Raw genomic sequence first — 18,963 nt, forward strand, 5'->3', positions numbered from 1 at the left:
TTGCCTTTCTTTGGGGGTGTGGGTGGGACAGGATGTGTATCCAGGTGCTCATTCCTGCAGTGTATCCTTCCCAGTGGCAACAGCACATTGCACAGGAGTGTTGTCTTCAATGGAGGTGGGGTAGCTTGAGGAGTTATTTCACTCATAGAAGCAGGTGACATGCCCTCACTGAAACATCTAGTGCACCTCAAACCCTGGGATAGTATAGAACATGCATAGTGGGGCTAAGGGCCAATAAGCAGAAAAGAATCAAACTGCCACAGATGTATGCCTAAATGATCGCCCCTGCAGTGAGCGGGAAATGAATAGACTAATTGGTTGGAAGAGGGCTGATGATCTGCAAATAGTGGGAAGAAAAGTGTGAGAAAAATGGCACCCAGATTGCAGTTGCCACAAACCTTGGACATCTATCTTCACGCTACAGAATGCCAAGGAGAAGTGGACCCAGCTTGGAGTCCTAAGAAGCTCCACTACTCGATAGTCTATTAGATGAGAAGATACTAACAATTGTCACCCCATCCATATGACCAGACAACTGTCACCCCATCCATATGACCAGAGAGACAGCAATCCAAGCAATATAGGGGGTACATTTTAAGCTGGTAAACTTATCAATAATGTCTTAATGGTTAATTATACTGAATACCTTAGCAAGGTCAAGAGAGGTGGCATGGACAGAATGACCACCATCAATGACATCAGACACACCCTCCAAAAAAGTCAACACAATTAAGCAAGTAATATGCATACCTTTCAAAAACCATAATGACAAGGATCAAATGTTTATAAGTTATCCATGCTGCTGTTAATGAAATAAAAGATCCATTTTACCTGAGCTGAAAAAAATTAGTAGGGGTTCAGTGATAAAGTACTCTGAGCTAATAACAAGGCAGCATGGTATATTATCTAGACCTATGGAGTTGTTATTTTATAGTTTCGGTAATACCTTCCAGGATCTGGTGCATAGTGGTAATGAGAGAGGGAGGGAGAATACACTGGGGTGTGAGGAACAGGAACATTTTGAGATAAATTAAAAAAAAAGTACCATGGTACTGCATTAGACTGAAAACCATAGAATTCACAAGACACTCCAAATAAGAAATTGTCTGACTGGAAAAATAGTTTAGTGATTTTGTCTATGTTTAAACAAAAGACTTCTTCAGAATAACAACTCTCATTACAAAAAGATTTAAAAAGATATACACCCACGTTAAATGTTCTAAAACAAAATACTTGCATTCAAACTCTCACAGTTTTGCTGCCTTTATTTTTAAACTACACTTACTATTGATAGTGTCAGTGAGTGCTCCTTAGTGAAACTTTGGCACTTGAAATGTTGAGTGCGACTAGCCAAAGGAAAACAACAAATCCCGAATATCACTCCTCTCCTTTAAGCTTCTTTTTTGTTGGGCGGCAAGACCCCTGCACTCCTGATGTGGGGGGGGGCAAGACCCCAACACACACCAAACTTATATGTACCAACTCCAAAATCACCATACCTTGAATGAAAGGGAATATTCTGAGAAATGGCCATCTCAGACTTAGTATATGTAAGTCTGTATTTTGGTCATTCAGTCTCCATGTTTCAAGGCTCCGTCTAGCGGGTCCTGACATTTCAAATAATGACTGTCACTGATACCAGGAAATATTTTAGCAACCAATCTAAATGGCCAGTACACTTCTTTGATTTCCAGCAAGTTATTTATATTCTTATATGAAGTTGCATATTTCATTTGATCATATACAAAAAAGAAAACGTATAATGTTTATACAGTGCATTTTAGATTATATTTTCTGATGGCTATCACATGCTTATGTATTCTGTCATATATTCTCTGTATGCTGACACATCAATTATAACCAAAGCAGTCATATTTTCAACAATGCGCCTCATTTAGTTCCTGTTTTTTACTAACACATTCACATCATGTTCAAAAGTTAGCTTATTGTCATGTTTTTGCAAGTCACCCTGCATAAGTAATATTATGTCAAAAGTCACTGTGTAAATAATTTCTTTATCTAGTCACTGATTTGCCCCATTGTTGTGCAAAAGATGACATTGTATGGTTTTATTTCTCCATTTGTGTATTACACATGCAGCTACCTTTTTGGATTTGTCTTCATACTAGCAAGAAATGCTCTCTTCATCTATGTCATTTATTTGATTTTTCTTTTCAATAGCAACATTACAAATAATATACTAAGGTGGATGGAAAGTTGATATTGACATATACTTACATTGTGAACACTACACAGGCCTACAAACAGAGGCACTTACAGTTTTACACACACACACACACACACACACACACACACACACACACACACACACACACACACACACACACACACACACACATATTGCATATGTGTGGCAGTACATTGATATACTATGGTACCATGGTTGCTCAAATAAGATGCAGTACATATGGATACCGAATTGTCTGTGGTCTGAAGAAGGGAAGAATGGTAACAAACCCAGGAGAATAGCTAACCAGCCTTATATGAGGCCCATTCTACTGCAGAACAGGCTCATCGCACATGACTTTTGGTGAAAGAAATAACTACAACACTTGCCCTGTCTGCAAAGTGACTTTTGCCCCACATCTGATGAAGTTTTACAAACGAAAACATAATTCAGGACGTTAATGCAGAGCTGTTTTTGTGCTTTGGTTGTGACATTAAAGGAAGAGAATTCAACTGTCTGCGAGTTTTATTGTATTACTTCCCAGGTCTATTGAATAGTTAAGTATAATAACGGAATATGGACCCTAGCCAATCTATACGGGTTCCCAGGCATTGGATCAGGAACTGTTAAAAACACTTGGATTTCATTTCCAATAATTATAAAGGCAACTTAATATTAGGAGGAGATTTTAACTGTATATTTGATATTTCTGAAACTACAAATAAAATACTGTTGCATACATCTGCTGTATCAAAAGCTTTAAACAAGTGGGTAGAATCATTTCAACTTGTAGATACTTTCAAATTTAAAGAATATAAATCTTTGTTGTTTTCCCATCAATATCACAGATTTGGTACCCAAACTAGAATAGATAAAATATTTGCTGCCCATGACTTACACGCTAAAATAATTAATTTCTCAATCACTCCCTGCCTCTTTTTAGACCACAATTCATTGATACTAAAACTTCAAAATGGGTACAAACCATTAATCTTTAACTCCAGAATTCCAGCATATATAACTAAAACTAAAGAGTTCAAACCCTGGTTATTATCTGAATTACAGTTCTTCTTAGATATTAATTACACCACAGAGATAAATAAAATAATAATATGGGACTCGTTAAAAGCTTACATATATGGTAAAACCTTAACTTGGCATAAAAAAAAATCAGAGAATGGGATTCTGAATTATTAGATCTACAATCTAAACTTTTGTCAGTAAAAGCTGAAAAAAATCAAAATCATTTGGAGATGAAAAAGAAAGTACAAGTATTAAACAATCAATACAACAAAATTCTAACATATAAAAATAGTTTAGCTTTAGAAAAACTAAAAATTAATACCTTGGCCACTTTTCCCAAATATAATTTATCCACAAAAATCAAAATACAATCAAAAGCTAATAACATTAAAAGTATCTTCCATGCAAAGAAAGGGGAAAATGTCTCGGATATAGGTGCCATTCTTGATGCCTATAGAAATCACTATATGGAACATTTCCAAAAAGAAAATATACATATCGATCAATTAAATCTAGATGAAAAATGTTCTAATATAATAAAAATACCAGAAAAATTGAAACTAGATTTGGAAAGCACACATATCCAACAAAGAAATGACAAATACAATAAAAGAGAGTAAAAATAATAAAGCTCCAGGTAGAGATGGCATAATTATGGAAATATATAAACTTTTTCCTTCAAAGATACTATCCCTCTTACATAAAACTCTATTAGAAATTCAGTCACAGCTTTAATACCACCCACTTGGAGATATTTCTTAATCACAGCAATTCTAAAGGAAAACAAATCCCCAAACCTCTGTACCTCATATAGACCTATATCATTATTAAATAATGACTATAATATATTTATGACAATATTAACTAACAGAATGAAAATACCACTATCCAAAGCAATAAATAATGATCAAACTGGATTTATATATCATAGACACACACATGACAATATTAAAAGGATAATTTCTGTTATAGATTATGTTAATAAATAAAATAAAAAGAAAACACTCATAATTGGCTTAGATATAGAGAAAACCTTTGATTTCCTAAATTGGGACTATTTATTCAAAATTCTGGTGTTATTTGAATTTCCTCCTTCCTTTGTTCATCTACTAAAGAATATATATACAAATAATTAAGCGTATATTAAGCTAGGTCCTTTCACCTGTGAATCTACGCATATAACAAAGGGTACTAAACAAGGATGCCCCATCTCACCAATTCTATTTGCTTTGGCTATTAAAATATTGGCAGATTCAATACGTAACAATACAAAAATCAAAGGAGTAGATGTTTATGAACAATACAATTCTAAAGTAATGCTCTTTGCTGATGACATATTATTAGCATTATCCAATCCAAAAGAAACATTAGAAGAATTAAACATTTTAATTGACACATTTTACAGGACTTCTGGGCTCCATTTCAATATATCAAAATCAAAATTTATATTTTTAAAAAAAAAAGAAATGCAGACGAACGGGAATCACATTATAGGGAAACAAGAATCTACCTTAAAATATCTAGGAATTGAGTTATGCAAGGATAATAATGAATTAGTCTCAAAAAACTACAATAATATCATCAATACAATTAAAATCTCTGTGGAAAAGTGGAACAAAATAATATTAACCTTTGAAGGTAAACTACAGTTAATAAAAATGGTTTTACGACCCAAGATTCTATATATAGCTTTGGCAATACAACTGTTACCAGAAAGGAATATACTCAAAGAAATAAACTCATGCCTAATAAATTTTTTATGTTTTTTTCCAAAAGAAATAGAATCACTTTAATACATCATATCAGACCATGGAAACAGGGAGGATTAAACTTTCCTGATATACAAACATATATAAAAGCATCAATATTTAAAACAATCTCAGACTGGATAAGTCCAAATTATTCTGCAAATTGGAAAGAATTACTAACTGTAATATCAATAAATGAATTAAATAAATAAAAACAATTTGCCATGGCACATATTATGTATTAGTATACAATATAGCATAACTAAGCACACTAAAACTCATATGATTAATTATTACATTGACTCATTTATGAAAATTATTAATGCAAATGTAGATTTAAAAATCTGGTTTGATCTTTTAACACCATTCATAGTTACAAAGAGCTAGCCACATAAAATATATAGATAAATAATTAATTCCTGGGAACAGAAAGGATTTGTTTGTTGGTTTCAATGTATCAAAGAACTAAAAGTTCTGGATACGCAAACAATAGAAACAACATACAAAATTCCACAACAAGATTTGCTAACTATGCAAAGAATTCTGACGTATTTGCAAGATTTATGCAGAATAATTAGTAATTCTTCATTTAAAGAAATACCTAAACTTACAAAATACCTATATGAAATCATGTATAATGATTATGATATGGGAAATAGTATTTCAAAATTTTACAAGATATTGATAAATTATAAAACAACACCCAAATCCTCATATTGGAATTATATAACAAAAGGACACTCATTACAGCTAACTGAAGAAATGAAATCAAATATTTTATTATCAATAAAACATACATCCTTTATACAATACTGCAAAGTTTTTTAATTGGAAATGCTTCCACAGAGCATTCTTAACTCCAAATAGAATTACTAACATTAATTCTTCCACAAAGGGAATATGTTGAAGGTGTGAGCAAATACACAATGCAGACTGGAATCACATTTTTTCGACTATGTTAAAATTAAGCCATTTTGGAATGGTATTAAAAACTTTTTACAAGCTTTATTTAATGAATCATTTAACTTATCTAAAGCTCTAGTATTATTAAATGTGTACGAAGGTCCTCATTTGAATGAGTCAAATATGCATCTAGTATGGACAATACTTGCAATCTCAAGGAAGTGTATAACAAGAAGTTGGAACACAAACACAATACTGACTTTGGAAGACTTCTACAGCCTACTGAAGACCACAGTATTGTTGGAAATTTGAATTAAAGAATTAAGGATTCATCCTAAGCCATTTATTAGCAATCCATGGAAAAAAGTCTTATCATTGATTGACACTTTACAATAACTGAACAGATGCACTCTGATAACTGGATTGTTATACCTATAAAGTAATTGTATATATTGAGCTCTGTTATAATGTCAGGCTGATGTAAATAGTGTAGTTATTTAAGATGTTATCTACAAATATTATGGAATTTATTCAACTGTATTTAAAAAAAAAATTTTTTGAGAAAAAAAAAATAAAATGGTCATACAATATGTTTCACTAGAGCCATAGCTTTAACAACTGGCACTTTGTCAGCCTGGACAGTTGCCATCTGGGCTCCCTTTCAACCCAAATTTGAAGAGAAACAATAGACCGCTTGCAACTTGAAAAAAGAGAAATTAAAATAAATAAATAAATAAATAAAAATGTCCTCTCACAAGTTAAGGACCAAAAGTAAATTCTCTTGCAATTCCTCAGAACTGTAGCATATAGCTTCCATTAGCTCCTTGATGCAGTTGTTAGCATCTAAAGACATTTATTTAAACCACCATATATTTGCTGGGGCTGCTTAAATGAATGCCATTACAGCACCTACATTTGATTTGCAATTCTTTCCTTTTGCAGATACTGCCTCCTAACAGCTTGCACTCAAGACAGCCACCTCTTCTTTCTGCCCTACCTTGCTGATGCCACCTGAATATCTCCTTCCTGCAGTTTCACTGAAACATTGAAAGCAGTTGTTTGCCACCATCACTGTTTTCATAATGCCTAGAAAGTACTGACTTGGAATGTGGGAATATAATGTTTTGTATATTTTACCAGCAAATAAATGTAGTTGCAGACATAACAAACAAGAATGTTTTTTTTTTCATTTTGATCATAAATAGCAAATGAAGTATCTGTGTTAGCTTTACAGTTTCTTTTGTTAATGATGAATTGTCACTACTAGGCTTGGATTCCTAGAGAAGTGCAGCATACATGTGCAGTGCTAATACTGAGGGGGTCTCACTGTGTTAAGGGTTTAATAGTTAATTAAGGATGTAACAGACAAGGGATAGCACTGGCATATGGAGTGTAAGGCTACATGATCACGCATATAGCCAGCAGTAACAGGCAGCTCAGCACTATTGCAGCACACTGGAGGAGAAGTGCATCTATAGCACATGTGGATGATGTGTATATCATCATAACAAAACCACCACTCTGTATTCAAAGCCATGTAAATAGTTATGTGCAATGTTGTGTCACTAGCATCAGTCTGTGACACAAAGCAACAGCTAAGGAAGCATAGAAAAGCACAGCACCCAGCAGGAAATGAAATGTGGATGTTGTGCACAACAAAGAGTTTAATCTGTTCATTATATAAATTGGGAGGGAAAGGGACAGAAAAGAAAATAAGAAAAAAATTATAGCAAGCATAGAGAACAAGAGTAAATAATATAGTGAAAACAGCAGCTTGGAATGACATTTTATTATTCATGGTAAAGGGTAGAGGAGAACGTTAATGAAGGGTGGATTTTGGTGGGATAAATGGAGAAGGGCAGTTAGTGACTGCAAACAAACAAACACGAAACACGTATAAAGACAGACTTGGGTGGTGTACTTATAAAAGTTGGGGTGGACAGTGGATGGATACATACAGGCAGAGTGAAAACAGATTGTAATGAGGACTGAGCAATGGGAAAGGTATAGGCAATGACACAGTAGGAAGGATAACACTGTGAAGGTGATATGGTTGGCTGCAGCCTGCTGGGTATTGCTGGCTGCTGGACTGGCCTAGAGCCAAATATCACATGCCATAGTGCCAATATCATGGGCTGGTTTCTCCTTCAAAAGCCTAAAGGATGAGATCTACTTGTTGAGGTATTCACCAAGTTGCTCCAGAATGTGGTCCAAGTTTACAAGCTGGATAACTAGCTGCCTGCACACTTCAAAAGGAAGCAGCCTCCATTCCTACTGCAGCAGTGTCAGTACTGATGACACCCCTTGACTATCTTTGTAAAAGAAGCTTTCACTCTAGTCATAGATGGTGAAACAAAATACACCAGGGAATCCCTCTGTATCACCTCCTGCAGAGAAGATTTTGCTTACTTCCCGATGGGTAGATGCAGAAGATAACAGTGATCCATCAGCAGCCATACTACCTGGTGGAGACCAAGGTCCTCTGCCTCAACAGGACCTGCATATGGGAGACATAAGAGGAAGAAAATGGTAAGACACAGACATGACATGAACAGCATGGAAGTCTATTATATAACATATACATGCCCCACCGACTGAAGAGACAATATTGACCTTTGTGGCAGCCAACCATATTTAATCAACACTCTTAAGCATCTGGAAAACAAATGAATAGCTGTTAAGCATAGGTGGAAACACATAACACAGTGGGAGATAAAGGGACCAGAAATATTTGATACTTATATTACAGCAAATCCAAAATATAGGGCCAGCACCAAAATGAAGTTGCCAAACATATATTTATTAAATAAACATATTCAAGATACTAAGGGTGTAAACCACCCCTAGTAATGCACAAAAGTGCTCCAAGAATAGCAAACTGGTTTCAGCTATACTAGCCTTCTTCAGTGCACAAAGAAAATTAATGAGAAAAGAGTAACAACGCACTTGCCGTACTGGCCAGGAGTTTTTGGATTGTGTGCTACTTATATTACAGACCTGGCTGCATCTCCTAAACTTTTGCAAAGCAGGTCAGGTGAGTGCCACCTGAGGTCATCATATTAATGCCTGCACTGCTCTCCTGTATGAGTGATGCCCATGATATCAAACAACACCTGTATGTGGTAGAACCAGGCAGGCACGGAAATGTTTAAAGGGGGCATCATACTGCTCAGCAGGCACTTCTTGAAATCCCTGTGTGGGACAAATGAGAACATCCTGTTTTCACTGGTACACTAAGCCGGAGATGAAGTGACTAGAGCCACTTAGTAGATCTACTTAAGGAGCACTATGGTAGTCCTGTGTGCACAGTTGCACATTTCTGATCACATGGTGGACAAAGTAGCTCTGCACCATGGTGCATTCCCTGGCCTGGTGCATGACTATGTATATCAGTATTGTGGTCCACATTTGCATGGGGTTACTCATTTACATGTTATTATGTAGTCATTTGCTTATCTTACAATTTTAATCATTGTGCTTTCATGCAACCTCTCTCCTTGTATTGCCTATATCCTGCACATAGTCACGACCAGCAATATTTTGCTGCGTGCATTGTACAACCTCCAAGAATGCCTGCCCTAATCTGAATAGTACTACACTGCAAGTCCTGAGGCACAATGACAGTAAACTCTATTTAATTTTATTTGTGGTAGTTCTGCTTTACAAGTAAATGCAGCTTCTTGTAAAAAGTCAGCATGAAAACCACACTCATGAACTCAATTGCCATTTCAGGCAATACCAAAGTGTTTTAAATATTTTAAGAACGTGAGAAAGCAAAATAAAAGTTGGTAGTTCAGAACACTTGCTGAAGTCAAATTGGAGAAATCACATGTTTAGTAACGTCAGTTGGCAAAAATGCAATGAGATTTGATACTTTAATATTGCTTAGTAAAACTGGAAAGGATATGGACAATGCAGCTGGCTGCAAAAATATAACTATGTTTCTGCTTGCCACTAACCACATACTGTTAAAAATTGTCTGTTTACTTTTAATAAGAGTGGTGCAAGATTTTACAGTAAAGTCTGACAGTAATAGTTCTTTGTACTTTAATTGTAGTTCGCAGACATAATTCCACTGACTTTATACAAAGGAAAAGTTATGTACGTCTTCGGTGCTCCCCTATTATTTGTGCTGCATTGTAGTATCAAGGAAACATGCTTTAGCAAAAACAAAAGAAAAATTGTGGTGTTGGGGGTTGAGACTTTAGTATAGTCGAGAGTTGATTAGCTGAACATCAATTATCCAAGACATCAGTTATCAGAACCAGCCTTCCAAAGTTTTCGGGTAGGAAATATCATAAAGTCTAAAAAATGTAAACATTATACATATTCACTTGAGCATGTTTTTTGAGTTTGTACCCAGCTCATGTGTGAAAAATATTCTTTATTGTCCACTGGAATCATTGAATGGTTGAAAAGTGTATTCCTGCATGCAGAAGAAAAACAAGATTTCAGAAGTTTTTTATCCAGTTCAATTATATGTTTGATTATCTGAACAGTTTTATTATCCAAACTACCCTAGGTCCCAATTAGATCAAATAATCGACTCTCTGCTGTAAAATAAATAAGTTAGACTATGCAGTGTTTCAAACTGCAGCAATATGTTCTGATTTGGTGGTTCAAATCTATACATCAATTTGGACTGCTGATGAATGAGGATTCATATGTCTGCTAAAGGAATTAACTCCACAAAAAGTACCTTTCATCACATGCAGTTTAGCCACAGAAGCCTTGCAGTACTGTCACATAAGGGTAATTCACCCTGCTTCCCTGTGTAGAAAGTGTGGTTCACATAGACTCTGATCACAAAGTACATGTTTGTGTGCATGTGTGTGCGCGCATGTGTATATACAAGTATGTGTGTGTGTGTGTGTGTGTGTGTGTGTGTGTGTGTGTGTGTGTGTGTGTGTGTGTGTGTGTGTGTGTGTAGGTCTAAAAAAGTACTGAAAATTAGTGCTGCCTCCTAATTAATGTTGTCAAGCTGTACAACCAAATATTCTTGTCAAAGCTATTACTGCTGTTGCCAGTGTGAGGTAAGAATGATACTGCATGCGTGCACACCCTCTCCCATACACATATAGACATGTGTCTGTATGTGTGTATGGGTGTGTCTATATGTGTATGGGAGAGGGTGTGCACGCATGCAGTATCATTCTTACCTCACACTGGCGACAGCAGTAATGGCTTTGACAAGAATATTTGGTTGTACAGCTTGTCGACATTAATTAGGAGGTAGCACTAAGGTTCAGTGCTTTTTAGACCTACATACACACACACACACGCACACACGCGCATAACAGCTATTTTACACACACACACCCCCATTGATAATACCAATGTGGCATTGAACATTCTATATCTGTCAATAAATTACCTCCAGAATAAGAACCCTGAGTTTGCCCATATAATTGCAGGTGATTTCCCTCACACTGAGTTGAAATCCATATTACCCGATTACCATCAACATGTGAACTTTGCAACAAGAGGGCTGAACACTTTGGATACACAAAGATAAAACTGGCCTACAAAGCAGTACCTTATCCATACCTGGTCAGCTCAGACCATCTGGCCATCATGCTGCTTCCTGCATGCACACCACTGCTGAAAAGAGGCAAACCTACAACCAAGCAAGTAAGGATATGGCCTGAGGGAGTAGTCTTGGCATACAGGACTGCTTCAAATGTACAAACTGGTCAGTGTTTAGAGATGCAGCTGTAAAGAACCACCATATTGACCTGGAGGTGTATATGGAATCTGTAATGGCCTGTATTTCAAAATGTGTTGATGACATAACAGTCATCAAATGTATCACCATGTGCACTAATCAGAAACCCTGGCTATCTGGTGAAGTACATGAAATGCTGCATTTAAATCAAAAGACAAGGATGCCCTAAGAGTGGCGAGAACAAATCTAAGTAGAGGTATAAAGGTGGCTAAGAGGACCTACAGGCATAAAATTCAGTGACACTTCTCTAACCAAAGGGACTCCAGACATCTCTGACAAGGCATTCAAGCCATAACCAACTACAGGCCTGCATCCTCCCCATGTGATGACAACACAGAATTTCTGAACAAACTAAAAACCTACTTCAGCAGATTTGATATGGACAACAACACTATGCCAAATAAGCTCCCTGTCAAACAGGGTGAAGAGGTGCAATGTATAAGAGCATCTGATGTTCTGAAGACCCTGAGGTGAGTAAATCCAAGAAAAGCAGCTCGTCCAGATAATATTATGGGAAGGGTTCTAAGAGACTGTGCTACCCAACTGTCCACTGTACTTACAGACATATTCAACACATCCCTGCAACTAGCCATTGTGACAATTTGCTTCAAAAATACAACAATTATTCCCTTACCCATAAAATCCCAACCAACAAGCCTAAATGATTACTGGCCAGTTGCTCTTACATCAACAGTAATGAAGTGTTTTGAGCAGTTGATCAAGAACCATATCTTGTCATGCCTACCTGCAAAACTGGATACATTACAGTTTGCATATAGATCTAACCACTGCACAGCTGATACAATAGCTATAGCACTTCATGAATCCTTGGCACATCTAGAGAACAAGAATTGCTATGTCAGAATGCTGTTCATTAATTTTAGTTCCGCCTTTAACACTGTCACCCCCAGAATCTGACATAGAAGCTGATCCAGCTGGGCATCAACACCCTCCTTTGTAACTGGATACTGGACTTTCTCATTAACAGACCCCAAAAAGTATGTGTAGGGAATAACAGTTCAATTAGTATTACATTAAGCATGGGTGTCCCTCAGGGCTGTGTCCTGAGTCCTCTGCTGTTCACCTTGTTGATGCACGACTGCATGGCCAAGCATGAATCCAACAAAATCATCAAGTTTTTGGATAATACCACTGCCGTAGTTTTTGTCAGAAATGGTGAGGAAACAGCCTTCAGGGATGAAGTGGAGCATCTGATAGGCTGGTGCGACAGCAACAGTCTGGCCTTAAATGTAAGCAAGACCAAAGAATTAATAGTGGACTTCAAGTGGACTCAGATGATATATCAACCTCTGGAAATTAAGGTGGGTGGCAGTGGAAAGAGTCAAAACCACCAAGTTCCTGGGGGTGCACATCCAGGTGGCCTATCCTGGTTGACTCATATTAGCCATACAGTGAAGAAGGCACAACAATGTCTGCACTTCCTACGGAAACTGAGGAAGGCAAACCTGTCTCAATCCATCCTCAAAGCCTTCTACGGGGGTGACTATCAACAGCATCATCTCAAATAATACCATAGTTTGGTATGGTAACTGCAAAGCATCTGACTGCAAGGCTCTCCTGAGAGTAGTGAAGACAGCGGAAAAAGACATTTGTTCCTCACTCCCATCCATGGATGATCTGCACGAGACTCGGTGGTGGGAAGCGCTAGGAAGATAATCAATGATCCCACTCACCCTGCCCATGGCATGTACTTCCAACTTTCCTCGGGCAGTCGTTATCGCAGCTTACACTGCAAAACATCTAGACTGAACAGGAGCTTCTTCCCTCTATCTATAAGGCTGATGAACTTGAATGCCAGGCATGACAGTGAATAATTAGATTAATATGCCACTTGCTATGAAGTATCAGCTATAGTAATCACTCTGGCAAATTGCTTCAATAACTGGTATAGTTAGCCTGGTCTCTTAAGTTATTACTTTCTGAATGTGCAATAGTCAGGAGTGAATCACCACTCCATACATGTGCAATATGAACATCAGAATATATCATACTACAACTGATGAAGTGCAATATTCTAAGCAATCACAATGTGAAGTCATAGTCTTGCAATACCTACTAGTATAATACTGTCTAATGTCTTTCTGTCCAATTGTGGTATTGTGTTGTTAATATTTTAATTATTACTATATGTGCATTAGTTTTACTGTCATTCAGACTATGTGTTCATTGTTATGTCTTGCACAGGGACCAAAGCAACGTAATTTCATTCATCTTGCACTGCTGTGTATATCTGATCGCCAATAAAGCTTACTTTGACTTGACATACAGACACACACACACACACACACACACACACACACACACACACACACACACACACACACACACACATTCTCTCTCTAAGGGAACAATATGAACATTTAGACTAAATAAGAAAGTGAAAAAGTTTATTTAGATAAGATGATTTGCAATGACAATGTCTAGCTGTAAAGATATAATACTTTTACTAGTAATGTTTTTAGTGGCTACAGTTTGGGTGGTGGTCTTCTCATTCTGATCTGGCTGTAGTGACCTGAATAGTGTTGTGGCTAGTTATTTAATTTGAATGCTCAGTGGAACAACATGTTCACAGCTACCTTACTTCCTGGGTTATAAACTAGGTGGGATATACTCTGACTCTTTGTTCAGCACATACCTTTCAGCCTCTTAGTACAAAATCAGAGACAGAGCCACAATAATGGGAGAGCAAAGCCCCCAAAATAGGGACACATTCTAAAAAATTCTCTTATAAACTTAGTTGCTATAATAACAGATTTTACATTAACCCACATTTTCTGAAAGATATGGTGCTAGATTCCTAAAGAAAGGTGTGGACGTGCACAGCACATCGAAGGAAGATGTCAGCACATCAGTAGTGGATGTGGTTCCATAATGGATGCTAAAACAGGACCAAATAATTATTTATTCAGTGTAGGATAATTATGGACTCTATCACACCCCTGCCAGATTCAAAACAGAATGGGTGTGCCCAACACAATTTAAATGCAACAGAGTACTTTACCAATTTTCTGAAAGCATTCATTTGAGGCCATCTGTGCTTATGTTTAACACTACATTATTCCACACATTCCTAAGCAACTGCGGATTCTACAAAAATAACTTAAAAAAACATGTAACCAGCATTTAATGCATAAGAGTAGGCTGGGGTACTGCAAGCCATAACAGACAACAATCTGCAAATGTCAGAAGACGGTCTGCAAATTTGTCCGAGAAGGCAACCAGCAAGGTGCTGAGCCAGGCTATAGTTAAGCCAGCTCTCTGGTTTCTGGATAGGAAATTATATATATATATATATATATATATATATATATATATATATATATATATTCATTTTATATCCTCGAAATACTGAAATATCGAAATTCAGTATGCCGAAGCTATAAAGTGGAAACCTGGAAAGAATGAAAACTTAGAAGCGCGAAATTTAAAATCTCACATACCGGAGATTTTGAATTACTGTGCTTCTGGTGTACACAAACACACACCTTCCTCCCCACAAACAAACACAAGCTCTGTCCTACATAAAAGCAGGGGGGCAAGCCCCCCTGGACCACCCATGTGGGGGGCTGCACCCCCCCACACCTCCCCTACTTAAATAGTCAAACTCTGAGGTTGCACTACATACAAAAACACACAAAACACCACCACACAAGCTACATTCTCCTCGCGCATACACACACACACACACACACACACACACACACACACACACACACACACACACACACACACACACACACACACACACATCACAGTAACAAAACACACCAACACACACCACAGCCCCTACCCAAAACCCTTAACACATAAACACTTACCTGAATCCATAACCACAGTGAAACACCAGAAGCGCTAATTCAAAATCTCCGGTATGTGAGATTTTGAATTTTGCACTTCTGAGTTTTCGTTCTTTTCAGGTTTCCACTATATGGGCTCAAAATACTGAAATTCGATATTTCAGTATTTCAAGCTTCTAAAGTGAGTCCATATATTTTTATTTATATAAATATATATATATATATATATATATATATATATATATATATATATATATACACACACACACACACACACACATATATATATATATATATATATATATATATATATATATATATATATATATATATATATATATATATATATATATATATAAAGATTAGATAGAGAGCTGGTGCAGGCTGTGTGCAAGACATACACCTCACATGTACACTCATAGTTTGCAGGGTAACCCAGTATCTGTAGAAACAAAAAGTCTGCTATACTTACGTCTGGGATATTTCAGTGATATATGGGTGATGCTGTAGGAGTGTCCCAGAGAGCTGTCAGATGCATTCATGCACAGTTCCTGGCAGTAATGTGCAGCAAGGTGGATGAATACATCCACTTCCCAACAACTATGGAGCATAGAAATGTCATGCAGTAGTTCTATTATATTGCCAACTTCCCTATTGTCCTCAGTACAAATGACTGCACCCACGTCCCAATCAAAACCACAGTGATACCCAATGCTGAATGGCACATCAATAGAAAGGAGTGGCCATTGCTCAGTTGTCAAGTGGTGTGCTCCACAGACCACTTCATTACTAATGTCATGACACCACATCTCGGTAGTGTGCATGATGCAGCAATTTGGAGGTAAAGTGTTGGCATCCCTGTGAGATAAGTGATAACAATGTTTTAATGTTTTATAGGAGCAGTATTAAGTACATTCTATTTTATGTAAACAGGAGGATACTTTAATTGTTAATTAATTCATGAATGAGCATAGTATAAAATGTGGGTGTTTGGAGAAAATGATTGTTCTGATGAAGTCCCATAACAAGTGTGTGCAGGGACGAAAGCGTTTGATTTTTTTATGTGATTTGGCAATAAAGAACTTTGGATTATTTTATTCAATGAGTTCCAGTGTTTGGCTTGGTGAGCTCTGTGGTGTGGAGGTCAATTGAGTGGTTTTGTACTGTAACTGGTTTTGCTAAACACTTGACTAGCTGTTTTTTTTTCTGCTTTTTCTTTTGGAGGTAAGGTGCACTGAGAGCTGCATTATATGGTGAAATACCAGAGGGGCTTGTATTAGGTAAGTACATGACCACCACTATACGGTGAGCAGTAGCCAAACATTACAACAGGAAGAAAGTTGAACAAATAATCCTCCTCATTCCACTAAAAACAAATATCTGCAGTTATCCACTGGAGTCTTGGCTTATGATACCATACAGAGCTGCACCAACAACCGTCAAGGATGCATACAACACAGCACACATTGTGACATGAAGCACCATTGAGCATGTGTTTGGCATGCTGAAAGCAAGATTCAGATGTCTAAAGATATCATGGGTGACCTCCAATGCACACCAGAGAAGGCATTGCAGATGGTCACTGTGTGTGTGCCATGCTGCACAACATGATAAAATCAATACATGGTGGCCTACCAGCCACAGCTGTGGGTGAATTACTCCAAGAACTGCAGATGTCAAATGTGGAATTATCAGAGCTGTCATGGGATGATCAGGTGAACACAAGGGTGAGAAGAAATAGGCATGAGGGACTGAGGATGTGGCCATATGGCTTAGCTCAGGCAACATGGCAGCAGTGGCGCAGCAGTTAGCATTGTCACCTCACAGCTAAAGGTTCTCCAGTTTGATTCTCAGCTGGAGTGCCTTCTATCTGAAGTCTGCATGTCCTTTCTACATTTACATGGGTTTCCTCCTGGTGATCCGGTTTCCTCCCACATTCCAAAGACATGCGTCTGGAGTGTTTTTCCCCAAGTCCCCACTGAAAATTGGCTCTGTCCCAGTTGGACTTTTCCAGTAAACAAATGTCAAGTAAATAAAAAATAATCTGACACACACCTGTCATGACAAGCTACATGTACAATTGTACACAGACTAGCCAGTGATGTTCACATGTTGCAGCACAGAGCACAACTAATAGAAAGACACCATTAGTTTTCAGCAATGAACATCATACATAACAGAAGCATATGATTTACCTGTAACACCTTATACACACGACATAGTAAGTAATACTTTGGGATGTCTGCAGAGGAAAGAACACCACATAAATTCTCTCTTCAAGGTACATCACCAAAGAAGAATACAGTGCCATATGTGTGGCATGCAAGAGGTGTGCACAACAGAAAGTGTTATTGTACAGGTAGGATCATACAGATAACTACCATGTGTTAGCTGTACACATAGCCAGTACCACAATAAATCAGGCCCCATGCAGTGTATGAGAAGGTATCAGCGCAAATATAACCTTCAGGGGTCATACACTAACACTGATGCATCACATATAGCATAGTGGTGTGTAACAGTGTTGTACAACACATTATACAGCTTACAGCAGCATGAGTAATGATAAACATGACAAGGACTGTCCATACTTAAACATACCACAAACAAGTTTCACATCACATGCCTGACATAGAATGTCAGACTTAAGGCAAAGCTATGATGCACAGGTTATTGTTGCAACATGAGTCAGTGAGAGGTAAGAATATACTTAATCCTGCAGAGCATCAATGACAGTCAGTACACATCAGCCATGGAACATGCAGTATCATTTGTTATACAGTAACGTAGGTATATATGCATGTGGAATTGAGTAGATATAGGAAGGAACACTCATGAAGTAAATGTCAGGAAGAGGATAACAAAGGGAAACTTGTCCACAGAAGTGCATTTACTGCTGAGCGTGAGGCACCATATTAAAGTGCCATAAGTAACACAGGTATGCATACAGAGGTGTACCTGTGCATTTGAGAATAGCAGACAACAAGGAAATGTGCAATGTAGCAATTAATGCCTGCTGACTAAGGTGACATGCTGTTAATCATAAAAATACTCACCATATGTCAACTAGCAAGAGATCTAAACATGAAAGCATTGAAATTATCACACAGAGCATTGCTGTCATCCGTACCTGAACTAACATGTAATAATGACTAATATGTACAACATATCATACCTTGAAGGCAGTTAAATAATCAGAGTAACCCTGTGGCACTGAATATTTGATAAACAGAAAGTGCTTATGTGGTTTATAATAAATATATCCTGAGTCTATGTGGTGCCTGGCCGCATTTACTTTGTACTTTGAATTTTGTGATCATGCTTGCCCATACAATAAACAGTTAGTACTAACTGATGACAATATTCAGCAATGTTTACAGAAAGTTAACAGCTATGGAAGAAAAAATCCTTACGTTTAAAAACTACAATGGCAAAGATTTGCTTCCAATGCCTATTTAAATATGCATGTTGTTCCACATGGTCTAAGAATCATTAGAATGCTGACATATGGCACTGTTTATTAAGACTTGCTGAAAAATGGCAACTACTAAATTTCCA

This window comes from Protopterus annectens, chromosome 10.part0, assembly GCF_019279795.1.
Source record: "Protopterus annectens isolate FY-2018-M chromosome 10.part0, PAN1.0, whole genome shotgun sequence".
NCBI classification, from domain to species: Eukaryota; Metazoa; Chordata; order Ceratodontiformes; family Protopteridae; genus Protopterus; species Protopterus annectens.